Raw genomic sequence first — 9934 nt, 5'->3', positions numbered from 1 at the left:
AGGATTTATCGTCCAGGAGTAGAGATCTTCAAGAAGTGAGAAAATCAATGTCTCGTGAGAGAGGAACTAGAGGATGCCCTTGGAGCCCCTTCCTGTGAAAGATTCCATTATATAGAGACATTGAGGGAGATGCAGGGGTGAAGAAAGGGGAAGACGGCAGCTGTCTGTACCAATGTACCCAAAGGCTCAGATGTAAGACTGAGGGTGAAAACGTTCAGTATAACTAGAGCTCTGACTGTGACAGAAAAGAGTAGCTGTGGACGATGCTGGCCATGGCCATGGAAGCCACATAAATAAATGCACATTTTATCCTTAAGGCAAAGGGAGCTCACCAAGCATTTTGATCATGGATGTAATATGGTGATTTCTACACTGTGTGAAGACCCTTCTGGCTGCAGTGAGAGGAAGGACATATGCAAAGAAAACAAAAGCATGGTAGGTGGGGGGAGACAGAAGAGTTGAGAATGGCTCACCTAGTTCTAGTGCTGACAACCAGAACGATATAGGTTCCATAACTAATACTGGTAAGCCAGATGGAGGTCCAGCTGTGAGTGACAGGTACACGTAGGTCTTGAGACCTGGTAACATATTCTCTAGCTCTGTCCTTATTTTTCAAGATTGCCTTGATTATTCTGCGTATTTTGGATTTCAATACTAACTTTAGGGTATCAGTGTTCACAAAACACCCACCTGGATTTCACATGAGATTGTATCCAAGCTACGGATCAATTTACAGAGAATCATCACCTCTTCAATCTTTCCATCCTTCGAAGTTTCAAACCTTAAATGTGGTATATTTCACCATTTAACTTCATGTTCAGTAACGTCTCTAAATAATATCTTATAGTATTCCACGTAGAGAATGTGCATATCTTTTGTTAGATACCCACCAGAAATATCCACTAGTTACATCTCCTCCAGAGAGATCCCTACTTACATGACTTTTATTTTGTAAGTAGTATCATTCTTTAAATAATTTTATTGCTTCTGTTGGTTGCTGGTAGTATAAAAATAAAATTGATTTTTTTATATGGAATGTGTCTTGCAAAGCTCACTTCTTAATCTTAACCGTTTTAGACTATTTAAGATTATTTTTAGGTTCAAACATTTTTAGGATTTTTTTTCCAAAATTAATTTCTTTTTTTTTTTTTACTGTCTTATTACCTGGCTAGAACCTCCAGTACATTAATCAATAGAAGTGGTGATAGCAGGTGCCCTTTTCTTAGTACCAATATTATGGGGAATATTTTTAATATCTTACCATTGAGTAAGCTAATTGCTATAATTTTTTGTAGATACTCATTGTCCCAGTTAGAAAATTCCTTTGTATTCTTCTTTTGCTAAGTTTGTTTCCATTCAAAAATAAGAAGGAACATATCCAGTGAAATCAGTTAGGAGGCTGCTACATTATTGCAGGTGAACGTCGATAACCACTCTGAGAAAGCAGACACCTTTGACATATTCCAGGCACAGAAGCCATACTTCATTTTATTGTTTAGAAATGATGGGTGGGCAGGTAGCAGGGTCAACAAGAAGTCTGAGTTTTTTGTGGTTACCAGAAGGTAAGGGGGAGAGGGATGAATTGGGAGACTGGGATTGACACACACACACTACTGTACATAAAATAGATAACTAATAAGGACCTACTGTAGAGCACAGGGAAATCTACTCAATACTCTGTAATGACCTATACGGGAAAAGAATCTAAAAAGACTGGATAAATGTATAACAGATTCACTTTGCTGTACACCTGAAACTGACACAACACTGTAAATCAACTGTACTCCAATTTAAAAAAAAAACTCTGAAGTTTGTAAATTGGGCACCTGGGTGGACAAAGGGGACCTTTTTTGCCCTCATGCCCACCCACTGGCGTTGATACTGTAGATGAACCATGATAGGTGTGATAAGAAAAGGATACATTTGGGGCAACATCAAGAGACATCAGAGAGCCTCTGTTGTCCCAAACTGAAAAGTGTTTTCCTTTTCATTGAAATATAATCGACATAGAATATTGTGTAGGTTTAAGGTATACAATGTGTTGCTTTGATACATTTACCTATTGTGAAAGGATTGCCGTTGTAGCATTAGCCAACACCTCCATCACATCACATAGCTGCCACTTCCTTTTTGTGGTTGGAATAATTAAGACCTGCTCTCTTACCAAGTCTGATGATGATCATACGATACTGTTGTCTGTCATCACTATACCGGGCACTAGGTCTCCAGGACTTATTTGTCTACTAGTTGCAAGTTTGTACCCTTAAACATCAGCTCCCCATTTCCTCCACCCCCCAGCCTTTACGCACCACCATTCTGCTCTCTGTTTCTACGAGTATGGATTTTTAGGGTCCACATTTAAGTGATATCATACAGTATTTGTCTTTCTCTGACTTATTCCACTTAGCATAATGCCCTCAAGGTCCATCCTTTTTGTCATAAATGGCAAAATTTCCTTCCTTCTTTCTCATGGCTGAAATATATATATATATATAATTTTTTTTTTTAAGCAGGCACACTCATCACTCCATCACAGCACTGATCTAACCTATCTCTCCTTCTCAAGGTGCCCTCACATTTGGTGATCTGTTTCTGCGGGTTGATGCTACCGTTGCCTGGTCTCATGGGTATTAGGAAAGGTGAGGTTTGAAGGCTGAGATGGCATCTCCTTTCCCTACCCCAGCCCTGCCTCTCTTCCTTCTGTGTTTACCCCCAAGTTCTTTCATCTTCCCCATTACAACACCAAGACTGGATCTCCAGTCTGCCTTCCCTACCTGCTTCCATCATCCCGTTTCATACAACAGGTGCACGGAAGAATCAGGAGGTGGGGGAAAGGACCAAATTCGACCTCCATTAACACCTGTGTTCCTGAGGCAAGATACGTCCTTTCTATTTTCACCTTACATTTGCCGAAAGGAGGGAACAATAGCTCCTTCTTAGTAATACATGAGTTCATGACGTCATGCTACGGGTTTATTTTTTTAAGATTTTTTTTTGATGTGGACCCTTTTTAAAGTGTTTATTGAATTTGTTACACTATTGCTTCTGTTTTATGGTTTGGTTTTTCGGCTATGAGGCATGTGGGATCTTAGCTCCCAGACCAGGGATCGAACCCGCACCCCCTGCATTGGAAGGCGAAGTCTTAACCTCTGGACCGTCAGGGAAGTCCCCCGTCCTAGGGACTTCTCAGTGCTCCACAGTTGTTACACCATCACCACTGGCACCAAAGTTTCCTAACTCTGAGTTAGGAAAAGGAACTAAAGCTTCAGAACACGGATACGATTACTCGGAGAATGTCCATCCCCTTCTACTATTCCTGGCCCATGGGCGGGGCGACCAGTTGCCCTGAGATATTCCCCACATGGGCGGTCTTTGCTTTGCCTCTTCACACTTGTTCCTCAACCACTAGAAACTGGTTTCTCACCCCACACTTCCTCAGAAGCTGCTTCTGTCACAAACACTAATGTGTTTCCTGGAACTCTCAGTGGACACTCCTCAACCCTTATTTTGTTCTTCTGGTACTTGTATACGACCACTTCCTCCTTGAAATAGTCACTTCGATGGCTTTTTCTGACACCTGTCCCTACTCACTTCTGACAGTCCCTCCACCACCGAGTTTTCGGGCTCTCCAATGCCAGAGCTTTAAGCTTCTATGGTGGACCCACGTTTCTCTGAACGCAAGCCTGGTTGACTTCATTTAATGCCATGGTTTCAATTTCTCTATGATAGATGCCCGAATCTGTTTCTTTTTTTTAATATTTTTAAAAATGTTATTTATTTTATTTATTTGTCTTTGGCTGCGTTGGGTCTTCATTGCTCCACGCGGGCTTTCTCTAGTTGTGGTGAGCGGGGGCTACTCTTTGTTGCGATGCACGGGCTACTCATCGTGGTGGCTTCTCTTGTTGCAGAGCACGGGCTCTAGGCACCCAGGCTTCAAGAGCTGTGGCTCGTGGGCTCTAGAGCGCAGGCTTAGTAGTTGTGGCACACAGGCTTAGTTGCTCCACGGCATGTGGGATCTTCCCAGACCAGGGCTTGAACCCGTGTCCCCTGCATTGGCTGGCGGGATCTTAACCACTGCGCCACCAGGGAAGCCCTGTATCTCTTCTAAATAGAGTCACATTGGTGGGTTAGGGCTTCAACATGTGCATTTGGACACAATCCAGTGCATAGCAGGGACTGTCCTAAGCATTGCTTGGTGTCAGTAGCATTCCTGGCCTCTGCCCACTAGACGCCAGGACCACTCACCCACCCAATGTGTGACAACCAAGTCTCTCTGGACAGTGCCAAATGTCTCCTTGAGGACAACATTAAGAGCCACCCAGATAAGAACCCCTGGCTTGTAAGGACATAAATAGGGTGATGGAAAAAGGTGGGTGTGATGGGGGACGGACATCCATGAGATCTGGTGGTCAGCTGGGTGAGGACGTGTTGACTGTGCTGAGAAGGGCGGTCACATCAAATACTGAAATGCCACAAAAACGCTCACCCAGCAGGCAGAAAGAACAGCAGGTGGAGAGCCCAAGGCAGGGAAGTAGCAAGACACCCACCAGCACGACTGCAACAGAGCGAGCAAGGGGAAACCCGGCTGAAAGGGGAGCAAAGAGGTCAGCAGGGCCAAATAAAGGACTTTTTGGTTCATCTTTTTCTTTGTAAAATATCTCGGTCTATTTATCCTCTCCAGCTTTGCTTCCTCTCTTCTCATTGACGTGGACCCTATTGCCAGTCTTCTAAAAAGAGGGGTGTCTTACCCTAAGCGGAGTTTGCAGAATTGCCCCAGACTTGGAACCCTGCCTTTTCCCCCAGATTGAGTGGTCAAAGATGGTGGTCATTTTGGGGGCAAGAACCCTGTAAACCAGGGTTTCTCAACCTTGGCACTGTTGACTTTCGGGGCTAGATAATTCTTCGCTGTACGGAGTGGGGGAGGGTGCCGTAGTGTGCACTGCACAACGTTTAGCAGCATCTCTGGACTCTACCCACCAGTAGCACCACCTCCCCGAGTTGTAACAGCCCCAAATGTCTCTTGACGTGGGGGCGAGGAGAGAGAAGAATCACCCCATTTGAGAACTACTGGGCTGGAGAGAGATCCCGGAATCTAGCCTGGGTCCCGGAATAGGAGCTGGGCATGCTCTGAGTGAAGAGTCAACGCGACCCAAATGGATTGAGATTTAGGATGGGATGTCAGGCAGTGGATCTGCTGGAGACAACAGATCCCAGCCCAGCCCTGACCTAAATGTCCGTGTGAGTTTTGCTCACCCGTCATCGACTGTTCCATTGGGTCACTGAGCTCTGATCAGGGTCCTCTGCCTCCATAGAAAGAATGGTATCTCCCCGCTCTAACTGGATCCATCTCTTAGATGTGCGTTGGGTCTGTGCTCTGGACACTGGAGGTTTCCCTCTACCTTAAGTGTGAAGGTTTCCCCACCCCTCGCCCCCGGACCGTGATGGAATGTTCCACTTCTGGAGGACCCAGACACTTGGTGATCACAGACCTCTTGTTCGGAATCCAGGAATCCGAACTGCTGAAAGAGAAGGTCTGGCAAGTAATCCTGGAAAGAAGTATCAAGCCCTGAGTCTCCCTGGATTCAGCTCTCCGTGCCATCCTTCTTACTGAGCCTCTTACAGAAGTGACTTTATAACCCCAACTCTGTCTTTCACAAGCGCCTTGTGCAAAACAAGAGTGTTACTTGCTTAGTGTTTAGCATCACCTAAACTCCAGAAGAAGCTGAGGTTCCCATCAGCCACTCTCAGGCAGCTGTGACGGCCTCTGGTTTACTGGTTTCTGACTTAACCTTGGTTGCCTCTCCCTTAACACTGATGCTGCAGCCCCTGGAAAGCTAGTCAACTCTCCCAGCGAGGTGTAACATGGCGGTTCTGACCTCTGCTTTAGCAGCTAATCCCGAGTGGACCTTGCATACCTCCCCGGTGCCTCAGGACACAGTTCTAAATCAACAGGTAATGGGAATGGCCCAAAGTCCATCAGCAGGAGAATGAGTTTTGCTTGTCTCTACAGCATAATGTGAAAGAATAAACAGACAGAGTGTGGGACGTCTCTGGCGGTCCAGTGGTTAAGACTTCGCCTTCCAATGCATAGGGTGCAGGTTCAATCCCTGGTAGGGGAGCTAAGATCCCACACGCCTCGCAGGCAAAAAACCAAAACATAAGACAGAAGCAATATTATACCAAATTCAATAAAGACTTCAAAAATGGCCCACACCAAAAAAAAAAATCTTTAAAAAAACAAAGAGTAAACAGAGTGAACTCAGCAGTGAAAAAGAATGAAATACAGGCATACCTTGTTTGATTATGCTTTGCAGGTTTTGTTTTTTGTTTTGTTTTCTTTTGTTTTTAAACAAATTAAAGGTTTGCGGCAACTCTGTCGAGCAGGTCTACCAGTGCCATTTTTACAACAGTGTTTGCTCACTTTCTCTCTGTCACATTTTGGTCATATTTGCCTTATTTCAAACTTTTTTAATATTATTATGCTTTATTCTTATTATTATCCGTGATCAGTGATCCTTGATGTTACCATTGTAACAATTTTGGGGTACCAAAAACTACACCTACGTAAGAGAGAAAATGATAAATGTTGTGTGTGTTCTGACTGCTAAAAAAACCCACAAGAGGTTAGATAAGTATCCCCTTGGGGGAAGGACTCGCCTTCCCATGCCTTGGTCTCCTGGTTCATACGCATGGCCTGGAAGAGAGCCCTGGTGAGACCAACCCCAAAGCCAAGAGTTCGCCTCCACTTCTAGTAATAGGCGTCCCCCACCTTCTCTCTGGGACTCACCAAGGCTGAGCAGAATGGTGAGAGGATGAGCCATGATTCTGCAACCATTCAAGCCCTCTGGCCCCAGCAGAGCTGAGCCATGAAGGGACTGAGGCTGGGATGCTGAGGGAGGCCCTCCTGACACCACAAGGCTGAGGTTTTTAACACCTGCTCTCTCGAAGGAAGAGACACTACCCCTCCTAGGTCTTGTCTTTACCCAGCTGGGGACCCGTGGAAGGGTGCAATATCCTGAAGACATCACATGCTGTCCATCTGCAGTGGGGTTTTCAACCTCAGGGTGTTTAGCAGCACCCTTGGCCTCTGCCCACTAGAAGCCAGCAGCACAGCCGGTTGTGTGACCCAGAAAAATCCAGAGTAGTCAAATCCATAGAGACAAAGTAGATTAACGGGTACAGGGGTTCCTCTGGGTGACGAAAAAGTCCTGGAACTAGATGGTGGTGCTGGTGGCGCAATGTTGTGCATACACTGAATGCTGCTGAATTGTATACCTGAAGACGATGAAAATGCTAACATTGATGTGATGTGTATCATGCCATGATTTTTTAAGTCTCCAGATATTGCCAGATTGGGGGCAAAATCATGCTCAGTGGCAGGGAGTCCTCTCCCTGTTTCCTTCTTTATAAATAGATAAAATAACATGGTCTTTGGGGGGCAGGGGGGAATGAACTGCTGCAGAGTGTCAATCAGAATGTATTTAAAATTCTGGGAAGGTCTGGCCCAGACACTGTCAACCACAACCTCTCTCGACTATATTTGTATCTTTTTAAAAATATTTATTTATTTATTTTGGTTGTGCTGGGTCTTCGTTGCAGCAGGCGGGCTCCTTAGTTGCGGCTCGCCCATTCCTTAGTTGCGGCATGCGGATTTCTTAGTTGCAGGATCTAGTTCCCTGACCAGGGATCGAACCCAGACCCCCTGCATTGGGAGCGCAGAGTCTTAACCACCGCGCCACCAGGGAAGTCCCTGTATCTTTTTTAAAAAACAGAAATCCTACCCAAGAGCTTTGTACTCAAGGAGAATGCTGACTTTTGACTCCGTCAGCCTCACCTCTAATACCGTGATCACTCCTTCTGATCCATACTCAATTCCTCCATCATCTATTCCTTTGAAATCCTTGCCTAACCAGGTCCCACTAAACACCGGTATCCGAAAGCCTGATTTAAGTTAGTATCAGCTGAGCGTCACCCCAAATACCACAGCAGCCTTGAGTGTTTGAGCAGATTTATCTTAATAAGGGCCTGCTAAGGATGGCAATGCAACAGAGAAAGAAATTGGGTCCTTCCTGGGATCAACGAGCAACTAAGGTAAGCCATACTACCTCCGTACTTGAGTTCATAGATCTACGTTAACTTGGGGTCTTTATCTTCTAGTTGATGGGTTGAAAGAACTAATGTGATGTTTAACCCACAAAAAATATGGCACAGAAGGAATAATGTGAAAGGGATATGAAAGGTAAAATGAGACATAGAAAATGGGAGACAATATATAAAGAGATAAAAGCCAAATTTTTCCCCAGAGTTCTGAATCCCCAGCATAAAATAAAAAATAGGAAATAAAAGGAATATCCGTACTCAAACATGTCAGTACTCAAAGACAAATCGAAGAGAACATCTCAACAGCCAGAATAGAGGGGTGACTGACTACAGAGAAATGCTACAAAGAAATGCCAATGTGACCCAGAGCAGATATTCCAACAGCAACAACGAAAGCTAAAACCTATGCAATGGTATCTTCAAAATGTTGAGGGATAACACCTGTTAGCTTTCAAGTGTATACAAGCTAAATTATTCAAGGTTTCTGTCCCCCCCCCCCCCGCGTTTGGTCTTCGTTGCTGCACACAGGCTTTCTCTAGTTGCAGCGAGCAGGGGCTACTCTTTGTTGCAGTGTGTGGGCTTCTCATTGCGGTGGCTTCTCTTATTGCAGAGCACGGGCTCTAGGTGCATGGGCTTCAGCAGTTGTGGCACGCCGGCTCCACAGTTGTGGCACACGGCTTAGCTGCTCCGTGGCATCAGGGCTCGAACCCGTGTCCCCTGCATTGGCAGGCGGTCTTAACCACTGCACCACCAGGGAAGTGCCAAGAATAAAGTTTTAAGAATACATTTCATCTCACCTAAAAATGTGAGATTTGGGGTGTTTACAGTTATCAGGTGAAAAGTGTCAGGGAGAAAAGTTCACTGAAAACGTTACCCTAAATCCAAAACAAATTGTGTCGTTTAAGCTTTCAACCTGAATCACTAACTATAGGCCACTGTTTCTGTAACTGGGACTTTATGATAATGTTCCCTATCGATAAAGACTCCTGTATCAGTATAAGACTACTTAAGGTAGTCTTATCACCTTCCTCTTAAGTTTGGTGGAAATATTAAGGAAGGAGCGATTACTCACTTTTGTCAGTGCCTAGAAATTAGCACCAAATGGTGACTTTATTTTTTAAAGTTCTGAACTGGCTTTCCAGCCTTTTCTACGAGTTACCAGCAACAGGTATGAATTACGTACATACAGAATCACTGAACATTTAAAGAGAAGAGTGATGTGGTCAGATGTATGCTTCTCAATAACAGGACAGTTCAGCACAGGAACTGGCAAACCATAACACATGGGCCAAATCTGGCCTGTTGCCTGTTTCTGTAAAGTTTCATTGGAATGCAGCCCCGTCCACTCCCTTATGTGTTGTCTTTGGCTGTTTCACACTATAATGGCAGAGATGCATAGTTATGACAGACCATAGAGCCTGCAAAACCCAAAATATTGGGTTAGCCCAAAAAGTTCGTTTGGGTTTTTCCATAACATCTTATGGAAAGACCCACATGAACTTTTTGGTCAACCCAGTATCAGCTAGCTGGCCCTTTACAGAGAAAGCTTACCAACTCCTGGATTAGAATAGCATAAAACTGATTAAGAAAACCACAAGCCACACTATCATGTAGGCTCACTGGCCAACTATTATATTAGGCCAAGAAACACCTGCACGAGGGCAGAAAAGTAGAAGAAACCCACGTAATCATCTATGAACGTTGTAACACTTGTTCCTAGACTAAGTAAGCCAAGTTCACCCTAAGTGAGCTGCTGGGCATATTAATAAGTACAGCATCAAACAAAGTGCTTTGCTTTTTATTATCCTTGTGAGAGAAAACATTTTAACATCAA

This window comes from Pseudorca crassidens, chromosome 20 (genome assembly GCF_039906515.1).
Source record: "Pseudorca crassidens isolate mPseCra1 chromosome 20, mPseCra1.hap1, whole genome shotgun sequence".
Lineage (NCBI taxonomy): Eukaryota > Metazoa > Chordata > Mammalia > Artiodactyla > Delphinidae > Pseudorca > Pseudorca crassidens.
This window is presented reverse-complemented; position numbering follows the sequence as displayed.